This window comes from Podarcis bocagei, assembly GCF_964188305.1.
Source record: "Podarcis bocagei genome assembly, chromosome: 6".
Classification (NCBI taxonomy): Eukaryota; Metazoa; Chordata; class Lepidosauria; order Squamata; family Lacertidae; genus Podarcis; species Podarcis bocagei.
In genome coordinates, this window is record NC_138130.1 from 57,874,270 (window position 1) to 57,896,841 (window position 22,572).

The 22,572-nt window shown below is 41.1% G+C and overlaps 1 long non-coding RNA gene across 1 annotated transcript in view; it reads left to right on the top strand.

Moving 5' to 3' along the window:
• LOC308590057 overlaps positions 1-22,572 on the top strand; it is a 114,249-nt gene that overhangs the window by 53,040 nt on the left and 38,637 nt on the right. The gene's annotated exons all lie outside the window — the stretch shown is intronic.

The following is a 22,572-nucleotide window of genomic DNA, read 5'->3' on the forward strand; positions in this document are numbered from 1 at the left end:
GAGGCTTTGGAAGGAAGACTGATTTGTCAGTAGTGTTTTGACTTCCTTCCACTGCATTCTCTTCCTGTGCCAGATTACCACGGAAACAATGCTAGCATTAGCATTATTTCCATGGTGAGCTGGCACAGGAAGATGAACATAGTGGAAGGAAATCGGAACACAGCCAAGACATGAAAGACTCACTGGCCACTTGTAGCTGGCAAAACTTCTTTTAAACTTTTCATTTAAGGAAAGAAAAAACTAATCTAGGCCTCCTTGTCTTTAGGGTAAGATAAAGATGCCCCCCCCTCTTAGAAATTATCTTGCCCTAAGAAAAACGAATAGAATGATTCTGTGAAAAGGGAGAGGGAACTTGGCTTTCGTCTCATTTGATGTTTTATTTCTTTTGCTGGTCTACTCTTTTCTGTGACGCCTGATTGATTTCTTGTTATTATTGCTATTGCCCCTGAACTATTAACTAGTCCCTTTTTAAACCATGGTATCATTGAGAAATTGATCTTTAGCTGTAAACTAATAAATCTCCCCAGGTATAGGTCAATATCATAATAATGGGATAGTTACCATCACATTTGGCTCACTGTCTGCTGTGGCAAAATTACGTAACTTATGTAATGGGAAGGGTTTGGATCAAGCAGTTCCAAGGCTTCCCTCGGTCTGCCTCTGAACCGCCCCCCCCTTTCTTCTACTGCCATCAGAAGGATATTGATGCTGGGTGAGCTTTCCACCACCAGGGGCAGATGTCCTTTTGCAGGTGAAGATAGAGCCCCTGAACTGCCCTTCCAGATTGCTTAGGATTGCTTCCTTAATTGCTGCCATTTGTTTTATCATGTAAAGTTGCTTTATGTCATATTTTCCCCCGTTTCATTTCCTGAGTTTTGCTTTCAGTTCGTAAGAAGAAAATGTGTTCTGATCATTTGAATAAGTATCATGTGCATGTTTTCTCTGTGAAAGGACATATGTTGTGTCACTTTCAAATGCTATAATAGTTGTGTTTTTAATTCAAAGATAAAATGCATGAGTAGTGCACTAACAACATCAAATCACTTAAGAGGGGTTACATTAGTAAGCTGTCCATGCCCTACTGGAGTGGCTGTGGTGGGCACTCAGCCAAATGCATTTGATGTCAAAGGCAAAGCACACCCTACTGTGCCTGATTGCTGTCATCATATCCTTCATACCTACCCTGCTGTTTATTCTAGAGTGACCAGTCTCATTTCAAACAAATTGGGCAGGGGCTTCTGTCACATTTCTCCTGATTCTGCTCTTTGTGATATCACTGTTGCATTTCCTCTGGCTATTCACCAAACATTTCCTTTTGCATTGCCTAAAACAGGTCAGCTGAACAGGTGGTCACAGTCTTGCTCTTAAAGCAGGCCCTCTTTAGAAATTATGCCCATTTTTTTCCATTTTGCTGTTCTGTAGCTCTGCCAAGTTACAAAATCAAGGCAAATAGGAACCACTACATTATGTCAAGTCTTGCAGCTACATGTCTGGGCATTTTTGCAAATGGCCATTCTGCCTTTCTATTTGGTTAGTGTACATTGTTCAAAGCATTGTGCAGGTATTTGATAAATGGCATATAGCAAAACAACACAATCAGTACTGTCTTATAAAATTATTCCTAATCACATATGCTTCTGGAGAAGGACAGAACACAAACTTAAAAGACAGCTAGAAGTATCAACCCAATTTGGCATTGTGATTACTAACGGCTTATTAAACAACTTTTATGGACAGGAATATAAACTAGAAATTTCTAACCACTTTTTATAGGGAATTTCTGGTTAATATGTCCATGCCATACCCCCTCATATATGGAAGTGATGTTTCATTGATGTTTAGAATTAGGGACCAAATGATTTTTCAGTGTTTTCGCTGTAATGCTGTTTTTATAGAGTTATAGAATTGTAGAGTTGTAAGGAATCCCGTGGATCATCTAGTTCAGCATTTCTCAACCTTGGGTCCCCAGATGTTCTTGAACTACAACTCCCATAATCTCTGACCACTGGTCATGCTGGCTAGGAATGATGGGATTTGTAGTCCAAAAACATCTGGGGACCCAAGGTTGAGAAAGGCTGATCTAGTCCAACACCCTGCAGTGCAGGAATCTCATCTTGATCATGCATGGTCATTCAACCTCTTCTTACAAACCTCCAAGGAAGGAGAGTCTACCAAATCCCAAGGGAGTCCATTCCACTGTCAAAACAGCTCTTGCTGTTAGAAAGTTCTTCCTGATGTTTAGCTGGAATCTTCTCTGTTGTAACTTGAAGCCATTGGTTCGGGTCCTAGTCTCCAAAGCAGAATAAAAGAAGCTTGCTCCATGTGACAGCCACGTGACATCCATGTGACAGTTTCAATGTCAAGCTCACCAGCTTGCCCTGCATCCTTCCCTCTCACAGTGCAGGCACAGTCCATGCCATCATGTCATCAATGTGCTCATTTTTATAATGTTGATCACTTTTTATCTTTGGCCATTTTCTGAGACTAGGCTGATTAGCACCAACTCTTAAATACCAATATGTACAATCAGCATTCCCCACCCCCAGCCAATGCATGATTGCTATTAGTATGAAGTGGGTACCATATCTATACAGGTGTATGTGCATGGGGCTCCCTCCATGGGGACAGGAACTCTGACTGACTGGGTTCTTGGCACCCTATTCTAGCCAGCACAATTTTTGGAAGCTCCTTCATATGCTAACATGAGCTGTACTGTGATTCAGGTTTCCAAGTTATGGGGTTACTATAAGACTACTATAATTGTTGTTGTTTTGTTGTTTAGCCATTTAGTTGTGTCCGACTCTTCGTGACCCCATGGACCAGAGCATGCCAAGCACTCCTGTCTTCCACTGCCTCCCGCAGGTTGGTCAAACGCATGTTGGTAGCTTCGAGAACACCGTCCAACCATCTCGTCCTCTATCATCCCCTTCTCCTTGTGCCCTCCATCTTTCCCAACATCAGGATCTTTTCCAGGGAGTCTTCTCTTCTCATGAGGAGGCCAAATATTGGAGCCTCAGCTTCAGGATTTGTCCTTCCAGTGAGCACTCAGGGCTGATTTCCTTCGGAATGGATAGGTTTGATCTTCTTGCAGTCCATGGGACTCTCAAGAGTCACCTCCAGCACCATAATTCAAAAGCATCAATTCTTTGGCAATTAGCCTTCTTTATGATCCAGCTATAATTGTAGACCTGACCAAATGTAGTATTGCCAGCTAAGATTTATCGGTGTCTATTGCATTACACATTTATGTAGCTTTTTTAGCTTGAGTTTTGCTATTCAAAGAGAATGTAGCAAGATCTAGGAGCAGTCAGATTAGAAAGGTGATGACTGCCTAAGACTCTTAAGAACAACAGATTCTGGGATGAAACCATTAGCCAATTGACCAGGCTTCTGTACTACAGCAGCATGGAAGCATCAAGTGGACAATAATCACCATAATATCCAAACAACACACACACAGCAATTTTTTGGCAATAACAGCATGTAAAAGTAAATGAAATAAGATAGATGAAATGGGAGCATGAGTGCAGCAGTTCCAATTTTGTTAATTAGCATGTAGTCATGCTTCAGTGATGCTGCAATTATGCTACCTCATCCTCCTGTATCCCTATTGTGCAAATGCTGCAATTAGGCTCCTAAGAAGCTTATAAAATGGTGCATGATATGTGCCACCTACAGAGATGTCATTACAATGGTGTCGAATTAACAGTATGCTTTTTCAAATTTATAATTATTTGCTTCTGCAGAAGAGCTATTTGGGAACCTATTACTAGTCTTGTGGAAGTTAACTTAATAATTTCCTTTGTATTACTTTAAACACCTGCCACTGAGATTCATATTATGAAATGCATCTCGTTATAACATTTTATTGTAAGAAACATAGCGTCTATTTGAGATGCAGTAATGCAACTTTTAACAGAGCGTCTGATTAAACCAATGATGCTTACTTCATTCCTTCACCAAAACCTCCATGAGAAGGATTAGGTACTCTTTTTTAAAAGTAAGCATCATGATAACCTAAAGACTGGAAGACACTGTAGAGAGAGAATTTTAAAGGTCACTGCCATTTCTAGTTTGGCAATTTCCCCATTTTATTGCATTTTGTTTTATTATCTCAACATCCTAGTCGTCTTATTTCTCAGAAAATATAAGAGATGTCACAATGTACATCAATGATGAACTAGCTACATTAGTTCTGAAAAATAGATGTTACAAGATTACTTTTGATGTTGATGATAGCTTGTCCTTCACCCTAAGATCCCAGGGTGGATTACAAAATTTAAAAGACAATGTTAAAAAACTATGCAAAACAACTTACAATTACAGAAATAAGGTGGTTTCTAAGAATATAGAACGCAGGTGTCAAAGCCAGGGTAAAGAGGTGTGTCTTCAAAATGGACTCAAAGATGTATTATGAAGATGTCCAATGCACCTCTGTGGGGATCAAGTTCTAGAACAGGCAGGGGCTGCCAAAGAGATTGGTGGAACAAACAAGAGTGGCTGGCATGCTGTGGAAGTGTGTAGCTGACCTGATGGTAGTATGGCTACTGCTTACTGGGTCATTACAGGGCAGGAACAGGGGTTCCAACTTTAATAAAATATGGGGGGTAAGCGCCTCCCACATAATCAATCACATGACATGGTGCACACACACCATTTGAATGGCAATGCCCATCAACTGGGGGGGCAGCCCCCTCAAATATTTTATTGGTGGGGCCAAGACCCCTCAGCCCCTAGGAGTTGGCTCCTATGGGTAGGAAGGTAGCAAGGACAGGGCTGTGTGAGTACACTGTCATAGCACCGACCTCCCAATGTACTCCAGCTTCCCAGTAAATGGCAGTGATGCCACTGTTGAAAAGCCATCATGAGGTAATTTACCCCATGCACCTTTTTCAGAACAGCATAAGTAGGCAGCTAGGGAGGCTGCAGAGAGCTTGAGATTTAAAAAATGGAAATAAAAGCACACAAGCCACCCAAAACAATGATAAGATAAGCCTTTCTCCACTTCCACCAAAATTCTAAAGAAATTCTATCATGTCCTGAGAAAGAGCCAGAAAGCTGGAATTCTCTTTAAGTATAGCTAGAGAAAACTTTATTTTTTGTAGGAGAGGTTTCAGTACAGCCCTACTGGGGGGTAATTAGGCAGGGACAAAGACCTTGCACTAAGTTGCTAAGTTGGTCACTAGCAAGCATCTATACCTGCCTGGGCATTTTTTAATTTTTTAAAAGGGTATGGAAAAGTGGTAGCAGATTAGTGGAGTCAAGATGGAGCAGTTGATTTAAGATGGGCCACATCCAGCAAGTTTCTTTGTGGACACAGATTAATTTCTTACCTTGTACAGATCTACTTCTATAACCAAAAAGTTTTGAAGGGTTGTATGCAATTTAACTTGAATTCTTCTCCCAAACTCCCAACTCCAGAACCTTTTTTGTAAAAAAAACCAGCTGGCTGTCTGATTTTCTATTAGGCACATGCATCATTGCACACAGGTGTTTCGGTTTGTAATTCTTAGCTAACTAGGGGGGAAAGAATTGCCATGGAAACAAGAGCAAGATAGGCCCACCCACTGTGAACACATTCAGTCATACTTGCTGACTCTTAGGTTATAATTTAGAGAACCAACTGTATAATCCATCAAAGTTGTTCATATATCCACTACTGTAAATGAGGCTTTCAGCGCTAGCTGCGTTTTTCCCCTCACATGTAATTGTGCTTTGAGGCCTAAATAGATGGAGTCAGATGGTTAGAAAGGCTTTAAGGCTTCTTCCCATCAGTGCTGGCTCCAGCTTTTATTTTATTTTATATTTTATTTAAATTTTCCCCAAGCATGTAAAACTGAATGTGCACAAGTGAAATGTGTGTTAAGTTCCAGGATTACTGTAACTCAATTAATTATTGCTACTCCCAACACGCATGAATGTGTGTGACCCTGCTTTCCAGGAGATCACTGCCTTGTGCTTCTGCATACATCAAGGATCCGATTAGGATTTCTAAATGGACACATAGTCAGGAAGACAAATATATGAAAGTGTGCATAGTAGTAGAGTCTATTGCATTCTACTAGCATTCTTTTATCATGCCTGCACAGCCTCACAGTGTGAAAGTTGCATAAGAAAACCATGTACCGTATTTTTCACCCTATAGGACACACTTTTTCCCCTCCAAAAATGAAGGGGAAATGTGTGCGCGTCCTATGGGGCGAATGCAGGCTTCTGAAGAGCCCCACCGCCAGCCCCACAAGCTTGGGGGACAGCGGGGAGGCAAAACGCCACCCGCTGTTCCCCGACGTGGTTTGGAGGCTGGTGGTGGGGAGAAGCCCGCTTCTCCCTGCCGCCAGCCCCACAAGCTCAGGGGACAGCGGGGAGGCGCAGCGCACCATCCCAGTGTCTCCCAACATGATTTGGAGGCTGGCGGCGGGCTTCCCCCTCGCCCAGCCCCGCAAGATCCCAGAGTGATGCCGAAGCTGCACGCAGCTTCGGGATCACTCTGGGACCCGTTCTGGGGGCTGGGGATGGGGAAGCTCAGGCTTCCCCCTCTCCCAGCCCCGCATGCTCCCAGAGCGGGCTTCGTGCAGCTCTCCGCAAGCTGTGGGAGCCCGGTGTGACTTCGAACTGGCCTCCAACAGCTTGCGGAGAGCTGCCTGTTCAGGGGGCTGGGGTGGGGGATGCTCGGACTTTCCCTGCCCCAGCCCCGTGCCTGGGGAAAAAAATAATTTCCCCCCTTTATTCCCCCCCCAATCTAGGTGCGTCCTATGGGCCAGTGCGTCCTATAGGGCGAAAAATACGGTACATCAAAGCAAGTCCCTAAAATGGGTTATGTGTAAGCTTAGGTATGTAAAGATGAAATAGTGGAAGACAAGAGCCAGGTGTGAATTGGGTCCACTGGCCATCTTCCACCCCACCTGCTCTGTAACCAGAACTGAAGGGGGAAGTAAGGGCAACTAACCATATAAGTTAATACAGAATGGTAAGACACACACCATGTAGCTGTTCACTTATAGTGCAAAATCATCTTACATTAGTTTCCACTATTCTTAAAAAAAAGGAAAATAATCACCTAAAGAGAAAATGTATTGCAAAATATATACAAATTGGCAAGGAATGAGGATTCCATTTTTTTTTTTGGTACCCTAACAAAGTGAAAGGCTAGTTCCAGTGAATTTATGTTTCATTACTAAAGCATTTTCATTTATTTTTCTTTAAAAAGCAGTTGACATCATGCATCATGAGAATTGTGGGCTATCCAATATGCATAGTTTTTTTCCTTTAGTTTCCCTTATTCCTTAGTTTCATTGTCAAGCAAAAAGTAATATTTGTCCTCATAATTTTTAGTGTTGGGCAACTGCTGACAATTAGAAGAAGGAAAGTCATTGGGCTGAACCCTGAATTCTAAACTACTCTTAAGTAATTGTAAGCCTTTCTTGGAGAATTTTGTTTAAACCTTTGGAATCAGTGGAGTGTTAAAGTATTGTCCTGAGTGCCAACGTAGGTGGTTGGGGGGCATAGGGGGAGATCATTTCTACTGCAGAAAAATAGCAGGGGTCAGCTGAATAACCTCTAATCTATCGTAAGTGAAGCTTGCACTAGCGAGTAGCCCTTTTGGGGCAGAAATATAATGGTAATTCAGGGTGCAGGGAGAGTTCCTTGCCTTCACACTGAAAGGATCATATCAGAGGTCATGCACCTTCCCCTGCCCGAAAAAAACCAACAGTGGTGGAGGATCATATACCTTATTAATTCTTACTGATGCTCACTTTTAAGGAATTTCTGCTGCCAATGCAATAGAAAATATGCAAATAAAATGATTTTTTTAAAAAAAATTATTAAGTGATGGCTCAGTTCACTATAGAAAATCAAAGTCAAGCAAGCATGGAAAACAAATTAAAACTCAGCAAAAGAAAGAGAGTTTGATAATGCACATATCCACTTATAACAGTAATGCTTTATTAGTGAAAGTGTTCACTGAGACCTTATTTGAAACTTGGTAAAAACTGGAACTAATGTTTATTGCTGAAGACAGAGAAGAATAGCTATCTCATTACTGATAACAAAGAGCTAATTAAATTGTTTCCACTACAAAATTGTCTTGAGAAAAATGAGCAGAAAGGCCCAGAAGCCTGTTTTTAGAGGTACTTCTTTCAAAGTGACAAATTAAAAAGCACAACAAGAATGACTAATCAATGTAATAAAACAACAGCTGCAATCCTAAGCATATGCATTTGGGAGTAAATACACAGACATTACTAGTACTTACTTTTGAGTAGACATGGGGTGAATCTCTTTGCAAACCTTGGAAGCTGAAAGCTAACTACACTGATGACTCCAACACGACCTCTTCTGAATGGGGTTGCACTCTGCTTTAAATGGCTTGTAGGTCATCTGGTGGCAATCTGAGATTCAGCATTGTCACAGGAAAACCAGGTGGCTCAGTAATATTGGCTGACTTTTACTGCTTCTGCCTAGTTTACCAGCCATGCCCATTACTGGATGGGGATAACCTGGCCATAGCAATCCATACCCTGCTACCCTTCTGATTGGATTACTGTAACACAGATTATGAATGGGAATTTAAACCTGGTTCCATATTGGTCTCGGTCCAATACTGCAACACACTAACAAAGGAGCTGACAACTCAGAGAGGGATAAAGCCTGTTATTTGGTCGTGACAAGTCCATAGCTTCTGACTCCTGGTTCATCTCAAACTATTACCTATGGCCCAGCTCCTTGTTTTGGCCCAGTTTTGTCTTGTTTTTCTTCTTCTAGATCCATTTGTGCACAAAACATTTGATGTTGTATCCAGTAGTGTCACTCAGCTGATGCTAAAGCTTCCATCAGCAGAATGGAGTGATAACCAATTTTGGGTTATCCTCCATCTAACCTATTGAAATCTCCTGAAGGTGATTGAGTGACCCTTCAGAGCAGGTCTAGTTGGGCTGCAGGTGGCTTCAAGGTGGTGAAACCATTCCACTGATGTAAGGTTTATCATGAACTGAGCAACACCATTGTATACAAGCCAATGGTCACATACAAGGTCACTTACGCAAGGAATGTGGTATGGCCTCTTCTGCCATAAGTAGTCAGGAACTGCTGTAGGAAATGGTTTTTTTCCCTTCCTCATCCTTTTTCTATTCTTCGAACTAGCAAAGGTTACATATGCCTTTTGAACAGTTAGAGAGTGGAAGAGCCTTTAAATCCACTCTTACATATTATATACAGTGTTCTCCTTTCTATAAAGGCCATTGAATATGTGCCATTTATCGTCTGACCTATAACTATCTTCTTTCGCAGCTTCTTTTTTATCTGAAGGTATAAAATGTTTTTGCTTAAGCATCTGTCATGCTTTGAAATATGTTAATTTAATATAAGGCTCTATTGCGACTTAACAGTATTAGCTGATGCTGAAATTGTTCTTTCCTAAGTGTCAGCGTGGTTGGCTCCATAAATCAACTGCACTGAAATTCTGTTGAGAAGGAGCAGTTTGTCTTACTGAAAAATGAACTTGCATTGGCTTATATTTTCCAGCATTAGCCATGCATTCCTGTGACATATGTCAAAGTTAGTCAGTATTTTGGAAACTGTCTGCAATGGTTAAGATGTTAAATAGCAATGAATGGGTAATCTGTGAGTGTGATGATGGAACCTGCCCTTTGGGAAATCAATATTAATATATATGAAATTTCTCTATATTACTTTTATTGAAATAGCACATTCTTATTCAAGACTGCCACTTTCCAAAGAAGAGACTGATATGAAATGGAAACCTACAGTAAATGATGACTTTAAAAATACAGCACAATGATTGTCACAGACAGGAGGCTTCTCTGGTTGGCTCCACTTGGCTGTCAGTCTCAGAAGCTGTCAGGGTGACATTTAAAATCTAAAGGCTGAGACAAAGCCAGATCTATTTTTACGCTAACCTGTCCTTTCTTAGGTAGAAGGATGATGAAATAAGAACAGGGGACACAGAACTGGGGGAAAGGCTGACCACAACTTTATTGGGTACAGATTATCAGGAGGAAGGCAAGGATTTGTTTCTGAGAACCTACATACTGTTGCAAGTGCTTGGCCCAGTCTGCCTGTTGGGTAGATGTTGGGAAGGGGGGAAATAACAACTGCATTCCTACAACTGAGGTGAAGATGTGACATCAGACCCTGAGGTGGACTGGCCCATGTCCCAAGATGGGGGTTTCTTTCAGTGAGGGACTGGAGAGCCTACCCCTATTCAAATGTCAGCTGTGGATCCTGCTTGGAAGAAGGACAGCTTAGCTTGTTGTACGGGATATTTTGGGGGAAATGAAATTGCTGTCCCCCGGGATGCAGCTCTGCTGCCACCATGGACACAGGTAGTGGCAATACAGGAAAGAATGAAAACATCCCACAAACCTGAATGTGAATAATGAAAACAAATATTCTCATTGGTTTAACATACTTCATTAACTCATATCCATTAGTTTAATGGCTATCCAAATTTGAGGGGATTTTTCCTCCCAGAGGGCCACATTCAGATGCTACTTGGCCATGAAAGGTTGGACCAGAGCCAGAGTCACTCTATATACTCTTTCACATGCATATTCATTTCATTTCGTCTCTTTCTCTACTTATCTCTTTCTTACCTTCTCTCTTTCTCATTGCTCTTTTCATCTCCCACTTCCTCCTCTCCCTAGCTGCCTCTACTGGAGAGTCAGTGTGGTGTAGTGGTTAACAGCGGCAGACTCATAATCTGGGGAACCGGGTTCACGTCTCCGCTCCTCCACATGCAGCTGCTGGGTGACCTTGGGCCAGTCACACTTCTCTGAAGTCTCTCAGCCCCACTCACCTCACAGAGTGTTTGTTGTGGGGGAGGAAGGGAAAGGAGATGGTTAGCCACTTTGAGACTCATTAGGGTAGTGATAAAGCAGGATATCAAATTCAAACTCTTCTTCTTCTACTCTTCAACCTACCCACCCCTCAGTAATTAGGCTTTGCTTATTGTTCTTTCTGGCAAAGATGAGAACTCTCTCTCTCTCTCTGTCAACACACACACACTTTCAAAGAAGCTTGCTTTTAAGCCTAATTGTTGCACCAGTGGATGGAGGGGTAGAAAATATAGGCCAGATGGGGAGACCCTGGAGACCACACTTGGGATCACCATCTCTGAACTAAACGCATGAGAGAGAGAAAATGAAACACTGAAAGTGGACTGAATAGCAAAAGAAAAAGAAACAACCTGTCTACTCTTAGCTAGTGGGCTGTGTTTGTACTGCTGGGACAAAAGCTGAGGGCAGGGTCTGTATTGTGGAGATGAGCAGAAGTTAATATAAACTAGTCTTACTCAACATAGTTGACTTTTAAATTTACCACAGTCATATGGGCCATAGCATGTTCTGGTCAGTATTAGCTACCAAGGTTTCATTGGAGGGCAAGGGCTTACACATTTATTTATTGAATTTTTGGACTATGTATGTGCAAATAGAGCACCTTTCTTTTTTGCACAATAAATATATATTCTGATAAATATAGTTACAGTCATGCTAAAAGAAATGTAAAATAGCATTTTAATTCTTTCTCAAATTCTACATAGAAGGTGAGAAGAAATTACTTTTAAGATTCCTGTCTTAAAGATTATATAAGCCCTTGTGATTTATATCCTTTTAGAAAATAAAAAGGTGGTACTTTCTGCCATTGCAGAAGATGCCATCAACATACTATCAACTTGTTTACCTGTCATCCAGGCAGAATCATATGACATCCCTGGCCTCACTGTCATCCTGCCCTGCCCCCTTCACCATTGTGATATGCAGCATCAACACTGCCACCATTCCTGATGGTCATTATCCTCAAATTAAGATGACTAGTTGTCTTACTCAGTAGAAGGCACATTCATAGATTCATATGGCTAGAAAGTGAAACTACAACTGGGATAAATCTTATTTTAAAATTATTCATTTGTTTATTTGTTACATTTATATCCTCCTTTTCATCTATGGAGCTCCAGGTAGCATATATGGTTCTATTCCTCCCCATTTTACCCTCACAGCCACCCTGTAAGGTGGGTTAGGCTGAGAGACTGTTACTGCCCCAAGGTCATCCAGTGATTTTCATGACTGACATAGTATTTGAACGCTGATATCCCATCTAACACCATACCCACTATACCACACTTGCAGAAATTGCAAAAACACAAAATAAACTAATTATGAAAGGAATTCAGCTTCTGTTTTGAATGTTTTAGTTTGTTTTTAATGCTCCCTCCCCCTTGAGGTTTGGAAGTGAAGTGTAGCCTAAGCTTTTCATTATTAAACATTTTGTTCCTTGCATACAATGGTAAAGAAACAAACCAACCAACCAACCAACCAAACAAACAAACAAACAAACGGAATGGCCTGTAACATATTAGTCTCAATGAAGGCTATAAATGAGGGGAGATGGAGGGGAAGGGGTCTTAATGAGAGTGCTGTTCACAAGTGATATCCCCTGCCTAGACACAATGGATGGTTTAATAAGGAAGATAATCAACCCCATCCCTTTTCTTTCTCAAATTTGGCTTTAATGTTCCAGCTCTGCTGTTCTTTTCGATACACTGTAGAACCTAGCATATGATTCTGCTAGAGCGTATTAGCACAGCATTCATCCCAGTGTGAGCCAGATAGAACATTCTGGTGCGAATGCATCAGTCCACATAAGTACCCATAAGACTCACATGAAAGGCTTCCATTGCAATCTGAAACATAACTGTGTCCAATTCACTTTTACTATCTGTTTTGCATCCATTTCAAATCTTGCTGAGGAAAAATAATAATTACCCCAGTATATTTCTTCTTTATGTCCTCCCATAGCATGCTGTAAAAAAACAGAAGCAAAAAGAAAACAAAACATCTTTACTGGGCTCTTAAGGATGATATATGCTCTAGAGGAGATGGTGGAAATTTCTGGTCTCATGTCCTCAGTGAAGCACCAACTTTCCAGATGGATGCAGGGTCACTGCAGAATTCTGCCAAATGCACAGTTCTGCTGGAAACTGGAAAGTTCATACTGCCTGATAGCTGTTTTGAGGCTGAGAAAAAGTCATTAAATGGCCTCTCCTAGGGATTGAGGGTTGTACATGTTGCACAAGGCTGAACAAAAATAGCCTCTCAAAATTCTCCACCCTGTCTGTGGGTGACATATGGGAGGCATTCCACACCATATTTTGGAGAGCTGAAATTCTCCAACATTTCATGAGGAATTTGAATGGAAGGGTGGAAGCAAAAATTTGTCAGCAGAGGCTCTTCTGGATGAGTTTGACTTGACTCTAATTTTGAGCTGGCAATTTTCCATCCTTGAGAATTTGGCCATTCAAAATCTCATCCAATTACAGTTATGAGTAGACACCCACTGGGCTCTCTCCTCTCCATCACACTCCTGAAGACCCAGAACCCCTGGGTATTGAAGTTCTGAAGCAGGGAACCTGCTATATGTGCATAGTCTTTCCTCACAGCTTAAACCCTGTAGCAGTGCCCCAAATGACAAGGGGAACCTACACACCTACAATAGGGTCCCCTCTTCAGACCTTCAGCCTATGAGGTAGATGGTGGTGGGACTATGCTGGTGGGAGTGTGATAGAGGGGCCATTGGGCGCAGCCCCACCTTCCCAGTCTATGCAATTGTAATAATGTGGACCATAATGCCTGAAGAGAGCCCATTTAGTATAGTTAATTCTATCCGTTTTTTTCTTGTTGTTGTTCATGGGTTACGTTTACATTTTTTAAATGTTAGCTTGATTAATTTTTTTTAAAAAGGCGAACAACTTTGCTTCTGCTGCTCTGCCTGGTATTAAATTTGAATAAAAACAACCACAAAATGTAATAGCGGCTTAAAAATAACTCAGGACAAAGAAAGGACAAATAGCAATTAAAGCCATTTCACCTCCAGTGCTCTGCGTAAGTAAATAATAAAGGTTGCATCTAATAGAGTGAAGCAAAGGCAGAGAGGTCTGTTTGTACCATTCCACATAATGGGAAATCGGTCTTTTTTCTCAGACTGATTGCCCAAATAACATGCTGCCATTAAAAATGAACTGCAAAAACAAAACACACAAGCTTTTATGAAAATGTACTTAAGAGATTTGTGGCTATATCAGGCAAAGCACGCAATGCTATAAAGGTGCGCTTCAACCAAGGCACAGAGACAGATATATAATTAATTTAAAAGGCAGCTTAAATTGTGCCTGCCTCATTATATGCCTGCCTCTGCCCAACAACATAAATTCTATGTTTTTTTGCAGTCAAGGAGAAGGATGATCTGAATATGTTATTGCTTCACAAAGCAACTGTTGACAATGCATATTCTCCACATTCTCCATAAAGAGTGTTTGCCATCATGTTTACTGATGATAAAACTTCTGGATTCCAAGGAAATTTTAATAGCATGGAAACTGTTTCTCCAGGAGAGCAGGCATGGAAAGGTTGTGTGGAAATTAAATAATAAACTTCTGAAAAATGAATAAACATCTTGCTTCTCTTTCACTTGCTTTGTCTTAACATTTGAACAATTTGGATATTCAACCAAAAAATTCATATTTAGTCTGTGGAGTGCTGCAGAAACACGTGAAGCTCTCTCTCCTTCTCTGAGGTAGCTTCCAGTTGTTACAAGGGTCTGGGTGGATATTGTGTATGTCTATTGCTCACGGGACGCCCACCACCCACCTCCTAAAGAGAGACAGGATCTTTGCCCCAGATGCAACAGACATTTTTCTAAGTGTGTCTGAGCAACCCAAGCAAAATAACACAAACCAAGATTTGATTTATTGAAATTAAAAATAAAAACATATAAATCACACAATGCAACGTTTTTACTATGCACAGGCATATATAAAATGGCAGATGCATTTGATTCTAGTTCTAACACACCTATTCTAAGCTGAAGAATTTAAGATGCCTGATGCTAGGAGAAGGAAAACGGGAGGGTTGGGAGTATGACATGTGCCATACAAATGCCCAGAACATAGATTCTTAAGTTACACCTTTTTCTGACTCATATTGAGGAACGCTTTGCCACTGGGTGGATGCAAATGTGTGGAAGAGCTCTTAACCAGAAGCAGCCAGAAGCAGGAGTGGAGTGTATCATGCCCGCAAGGTTCTCTCTTTCTCTCTCTCAGTTTCAAACCTGAAGCATCACAAACCTCTATCCAAAGTGTCATGGCTTTAAATGCAATGAATTGTGTATTTGTGACAGGTGCAGTGAAGCTCAAAATAGTTAATTAACATTTGAAGCTAACTACTTTCATATACTTTCCTCTCTAATAGTGGCGTATAAGTGAGGGAGGGTTTTTTAGTGATGGCAAATGAAAGGTGATCCACGGTGAGACCATTTTCATTACTTTCCTGGGAAAGAAGCGAGGGGGCTGAGCTTTTATCTTCCTACCCCTGGGCAGATGTGTTGCCCACCTTTCAGCTGTCTTAACACCCTTTGAGGGGGGAGGGGATTGATCTAATATATAATTGGCAGAAATTCACCTCTAGCCAGGGAAACATTTAGACAACGTGACTAGCTAGGAATCCTTCTAGGCCTGCATTTTGAAGTCCTTCTGTTGGAGTTGTGAATTTACCATTCCCCTGTTGTTCTACAGCATTTTAAGCCAGAAGCAGTAACTGGCATCCCACATAATTGGATCCTGTTAAGCTGGATGGTATGATTGTGCATGGTACTCAGGGCTGTCTTAAGCATATGTGGCAACGGGGTGCAAAGATCCGCCCGGTGCCCCTCTCCCCAGGTTGCCCAGTCCCAGGCACACAGGAGGGCAGAGCCAGCCAGCCGGCCACCTCAACGTCTCGCTGGCTCAGTCACTCCTGAATTCACAGCACAGAGCCGCCCGCAGCAGAAGAGCCTGCCGCGGCACTCTGACCGATGGGCGGGCTCTTCCTTGGACTCAACTCTCTGGCCCTGGACTCTCAGCCTGGCACCCCTGAGAGCCCGGCGCCCTGCACCCCTAGCACCTATGGGTAAGTCAGCCCTGATGGTACTGCTCCTTTGCAACCTCTTGCCTGCATACAAACCACACACAAAGGAGCAGTGACCGGGACCGTGCAGGATTAGACTCTCCTCCTACCAGCTGGAAAGCAGGAAGATCCAATCCTGCATGGTGTGAAACAGCACCTGCACTCCATAGGAATGATTCCTCTGCTCAGCAGCTGTTGACTGGCAGCATTCTTCCTGGATGGCAGGGAGTCAGGAAGGAAGCCTTCCTGGGCCTAGCTTCTCCTGAGAAGATACAACCTCAGGTCAGGTAGGTCTTGACCTTTTTGTGCACATTTTACACATTGCTTGCTTCTCCTTGGATCACTCTGGACTATCCAACTCAACTTTCAGCAGTCTGTGACTGTACGCAACTCATCCCATACCTAAGTCCAATTTGAATAGGTTCCAATTTGGCTCAGGCCTCAGCTGAATCTGATACATAGCCCTCACATATCTGATACCTTTCTTTGGTCATTACTCTCAAACATCCTTCAAATGATAGTTTTCAGAGCACAAGTAAAGTTTTTTATATTATATTATTTTAAATTATAATTGTAACAACAAATATTGCTTGTAATGTCTTTTTCACTGTCTGGTGTGCAGAATGACCTATTTTTAAAATCTTGTTCATCCTCAAAAGAATACTTTGCAGTAGTTTTGGGTCAAGGTAGTGCTTTGTCTGAAGCTTCCCAGTAAAATTTATGCATAGGCAGCTATTTCCTTTCTATGGCCAACATTCTCAACATTCATTTCCAATCATTTGTTTTGTAAAAAAAGAAATTTTCAGCACTAGATTCATCATTGGTATTATGCCTTCTTCTAAACCTCAGTCTGATGACCTTCATATTAGTTCCTATCATTTATTCATATTGAAAAGAAAAAGAGAAACTCATTAACAAAGTTCACAATAGTTTGTTCTTGGTTGCTCAGAATGGAAGCGATCACAATCAATTATCTTTGCCCCATCAGCCTGAAAATGCCATGTGAGGTTTCTGTTTAAGAGACACGAGTCCCAAAGCCCTTTGTTGCATGAAACCTGATGGTTCTATGGTTCTTTGGATCCTAGCCAATGTGTTTAATTGTGTCAGCTATCCCTGCAAGCCATTTAATTTGGAATAGTTCCAGTAGCTTCTCTAACACCTGCATATCAAAATTGTATTAGTAGTTTCTGTAGCACACAGTATTTTTTTCTTAGGGTACTTCTAGACTCATTCTTCTCTCACTGTAAGCAGCATATCTCCACATTTCAGCAGGCTCATGCACATATCTTCTCTCATGTCAATTGCTGCTCATTTTTATGAGAGAATGAGTGGGAATTCCTCATTTAAACAACTAATATAGAAACACCATGCATATCTATTGTTATAGATTCTGTAGTTGGAATCCCTAATCTAGAATTTATGTAGAGTTGTCATATTTCAAAAAGTAAAAACCAGGGGAAAGTTGAGTTGTTGTTTTTTCAAAAACAATTTTTCAATTGACTTGCCTAAAGTGGTGCCTTTCAGAAATTCCCTCTGGATGTCAATTCCACCTTTGAAAACCCAGTAATGTCTGGGAAAATCCAGACGTATGGCAGCCCTAGTTTGCCTTCCACCACAAAAATAAGTTTCAATGCTGCACTGGAAACAGTCATAAAACAGATACTTTGCATTTTTGCCTACATTTATTTTGTAACACATTACTCTTTTACAAACTAGCAATGTGGCCCTGTCTTCTTTTTGTCATTAAAACAGTTCAGTAACTTTTCTGTCTCTGATCCCAGAGAAGGATCCTAAGCAACTTGCTTGCTCTTCATCATGGAGCTTAGTCTCTACTGCTACTGGCTCCATCTCTGACAGAAAAGCTGTGTTCTCAGGTTACACATTCCTGCTGAGAGAGATCTGCAGGTTTTCAGGATAAGACATCCATTAGCCTAAAGACTGAAATTGAAACATCCAACCTTTTCTGCAATATTTAATGAAACCTCCTGTGTATAATGCAAATTTCTCTTTGCAAATGCAAACCTTTACATAAGTTGCTTTTCTTTTACCTCAGTGCACATAAACATTGCACTTTATGCATATTAAACTTACATCTTTAACATTTATTCCATAGTTAACATTAAAATGTATGTCCAGGCACTCAGTGGTAGTCAACTAATGTTTACTCAGAGCAGACCCATTGAAATTTTTGGACCTATTAGTTTTGGCCATTCATTTCAATAGATCTACTTTAAGTAATAGTTTCTTGAATGGCAACCACTCTCTCTACGAACACATTTAATGTTACCTTGGAAAGTCTACAACTAATAGCTGCTTCACACATTTTCTCCCTACCCCCTGTGTATTCTTTCATTTCTAAAGTGTAATAAATCTGTTTCTTCTGGCATGAGTAACATGGGTTCAGAACCAATGGATTCACTTTGTGTAGAAAACCGTTCTGGGTAGTGGACCTCAGTCAAGGGATGGTGTGCATAAGCACCCAATTTTCATCTCTGATTTGAACATGAGCAGCAATAGCAGCTTGTGGGGTGGGGTAGAGCTGTAGAGGCAACTTTTTGACACTGACAACGCTGGAGCAGGGCAGTGGTGAGGTCAGAGCTCTGCAGTTTTACCAACAGGTCTGCTGTCACCAATCTGTTACTTCCACCAACACACCGTTGTTGCCCTTGCCTCACTGCCAGCCTGCTACAGTCCTGCCCAGCTAATCATCAGTGACACCAATGTCAGGAGGGTGGCTCTATAGTTGCCCCACTACAAATCCCACTACTGGTGAGAACTCCTTTCCAACCTGGCAGAAATTATTATTCCAGTAATTTGAGGGATGGAGCTCTGCCCAAACCCTCTTTTATGGGCTTCAGGAAGCAAAGCTTACTAATCACTGGATGTGTAGCTTATGGCTACTAGTATACTGCTTATGGGGACGCAGGTGGCACTGTGGGTTAAACCACAGAGCCTAGGACTTGCCGATCAGAAGGTCAGCGGTTCGAATCCCCGCGAGAGGGTGAGCTCCCATTGTTCAGTCCCAGCTCCTGCTCACCTAGCAGTTCGAAAGCACATCAAAGTGCAAGTAGATAAATAGGTACCACTCCGGCGGGAAGGTAAATGGTGTTTCCGTGCACTGCTCTGGTTCACCAGAAGCGGCTTGGTCATGCTGGCCACATGACCCGGAAGCTGTACGCCAGCTCCCTCGGCCAATAAAGTGAGATGAGTGCCGCAACCCCAGAGTCGGCCACGACTGGACCTAATGGTCAGGGGTCCCTTTACCTTTACCTTTATACTGCTTATGATATCCAGGATTGGGATGCCCATGCCTCTGGATATTAGCCACTGAGGAACATGGAGCAGAAGAGTGCTACTGCATCCATGTTTCATTTGTGAGCTTCTCAGAAGCATCTGGTTGTGTAAACAGGATGCTTAACTAGACAGGCCTTTGTCCTGATTCATCAGGACTTATGTTCTTAAGTTAGATAGCTTATTGTAAGGAAATGTAGCAGGCAGAGAGAGGGGGAAGAAAGCAAGAAAACATTCTTCAAAATTTTAGTAAGTCTCATAATTAGAAGTATAAAGAAAACTTATCGGTTTCCAAAAAGGTTCATTATTATTGTTATTGTTACATTTGGCAGCAAAGTATGCTGTATGAAGAAGCTTATGTGAAACAAGATCTGGAGAAAAAATGCATCAAAGTGTTTTAAACAAGAAAACATCAAATAAAATCAATACGGGGGATTATTAGAACACTGTACAAGTGAGTCTGAGTCATGGCAATTATTTTGATGTTTGCCACTTATTTTATTGAGCAACCTAGTTGTCACTTCTGGCTTACCCCAAAGAAACCCAACTCAGTGGCCAAACAGTCATTAAAAGCTTACCTGCTGTGTTTCTAGTCAACAAAAAGTGGTTTCCCTGGATGAAGTTACACCTGAAGCTTTAAAAGGATGTTCTGTAAATAAGATCTGCCTGGTTCTGATTCTCTGATCTTCATTACAGTTGAGCAGCACATGCTTAGGGTAAAACAAGACTGTCCCCCATTATGTATTCTTGAAACAGCTTGCCTAGAATCAACAGCACAGGGGACTGACATTTCATTACTGATGAAAGGAGTAAGTGTTCATGCATTACCGCTGATTTGAACAGTCAGCTCCTAATTCACTGCTCTTCCATCGATGGATCTCAGAGGGGGGCAAAAACTAAAATCTATCTGAACTAAGTCCAAGTAAATTATATTTCTAATTGTAATGATTTCTGAACATATACATGTACAGAGATAGCTTTCTGAAATTCTTTACGTGCACAGTAGCACACATGCAGTTAACTGATTAAATGTGACAGGTAAGCCTGGAATCCACTAATACAGTTACTTTACCAATTTACACTAATTTACTGATGATGTTTCCCCCCCTGAACTAAATTAATGGAGACTCTGGGCTACTAACCTTGACATCACTCACAATCAAATTAACTTTGATTCTGAGACGATCATGAACTGTTTGCATTCCCAAATTTTCAGTGTTGCATCACACTTGCAAAACATATTCAATTATCTATATTGGGGAAAGTGTTTGTGCTTACTTATTTATGCATGGAATTCAGAGAGTTGCAGAATTATAGAATCATGGAGAAGACATGAACCTGAACTTGCTTCTCCATCCATGGTGGCATCTAGGAACATCTAGCTTGCCATTGCTAAAAATCCTTAGCATGATTTCAATGGGTTGTTTCAGAATGTTTCAGATTTTTGTGTGTTTGTAAATCTATACCTATCATGTCATCAAGTATGTCCTAGTTCTCATATTTTGTGAATGTAAAAAAATAGGGCCTCTGCAAATATCCATGGATTGAAAATTCCAAAGCTACACATAAATATAAAAATAAAAATGCAGAAAGGTATCTGAGATATGTGGAACATTCAACAGTATTTTTTTAAGCAAGGAAAAAAATAGAGTTGGTGTATCAGGTTGTGTACAGCATTGACATTTTTCTTCTAAAACCCATGACTTTATATATTTTTATCATGGCACATGCTTCTGCATGGGAAAGATTATGAGTTTTTAATTCATCTGTTTCAAACCTAATGTGAATATGTTTCTTCCATTATGGCTCATTTGGTTTAGGATGTGCTTCCTAAAAGGAAACCAAAGAAGATAAGAAGGGCCTGATGGATCATGATCTCACCATGCCCAACCAGATGTCTATGAAAAGGCAGCAAGCAGGAACTGAGCACAAACATACTCTCCCCTCCTGTGGTTTCCAGCAACTGGCATTTCGAAGCATAGCTCTTGTGACTAGTAGCCACTGATAATGTCCCAAGTGCTGACCAAGCAAAATGGACATACCTTTTACCTTATGAGTCAGCCCAAAACTATTTATCTGGAGAAATAAAGGTAAGCAGAAAATGACTAAGCAAAAGGTGAAGAAGTTGCACTCTATGAGAGGGTTTAACATTTGAAGTATTTATTTGAAATACATCTATTTCTTGGTGCGCCTGTCTCTTTTTCTGATTTCTTAAATCAAATATTTGCAATGGCTGAAACAGTTATACTCTGTGTTTGTGAATGCAATCCAGTAAGGCACTGGAGTGTATTTATAGATTCAACTTCCTCCTCTGAAATACTGTATGCCTATATGAAATAGTTATCTCCCATTATCCCTACTTTTGTGTGGTTTGCATGTGACAATTACTACATTTCACAGATCTCCAGAGAGGAGAGTTTTAATAATGTTGTTTGAAGCTCCTTTGAGACTGCATTCTTCTTTGCTATTTTCCCCTAGAAAGATAACTGTTTCCCTTTATTATATTTAAAGGTGGTTGTAGCTGATTTTATTTTTTTTAATATAACTACTCCTCTATTATATGCATTGTTTCTGCAGTGCTGTAAGTCTGGAAGATTAGATTATAGAGATAACTGCTGGCAGTTTGAATGGGGGTAAAGAGAGAGGTTGAACTCTCCTTACATGTGATAGGAACTATAATGTGTATTCTTTGTAAAGGATCTGATCAGCACTTGCACCATAAATATTTTACAGGATGGAGGTGGACTTCCAAACAGCCTCCCACAATGGCTGCTATTTGTGTCTATAGTCAGGAGCCAGGAGACCAAATGAGGAAGACTCTGAGGGATTGCCCTCTGAGGGATTCCAACAACTGGCCCTCTGAGGGATTCCAACATCTGGCTGTTTTGAAAGCCCTCTACGGGATTCCAACAACTGGCTTCTTTGCCAGACATTTCTAGTGTTCCTCATTTCTAGGCATTTCTAGTTCCTCAAGGATTTATGTATCCAGTGATTCAACAAAAGAGACAGCTGGAACATCTGATCACTGAAGAAACAATTATAAACACATTTTCTCCCCTAGTTCCTTCTTAGCGAAGCAAGCCAGAAAGCACATCATTAAGGACCTGGCCGAGGAAGCCCCCACTTAGTGAGAGACCAACATTCTGATTATCTCTTTCACCATATTTATTGTAAATTACCTCAAGAACAGGTAGCAGATAAGGTAACAATATTTTACATAAGTAATATCTGTTGATCTGCATCTAGCAATGTCTAGAACTATATATTTCTCCAATATTAGCATCAATTTGCAATGTTAATAACTCTATATTTTGCCTATATTAGC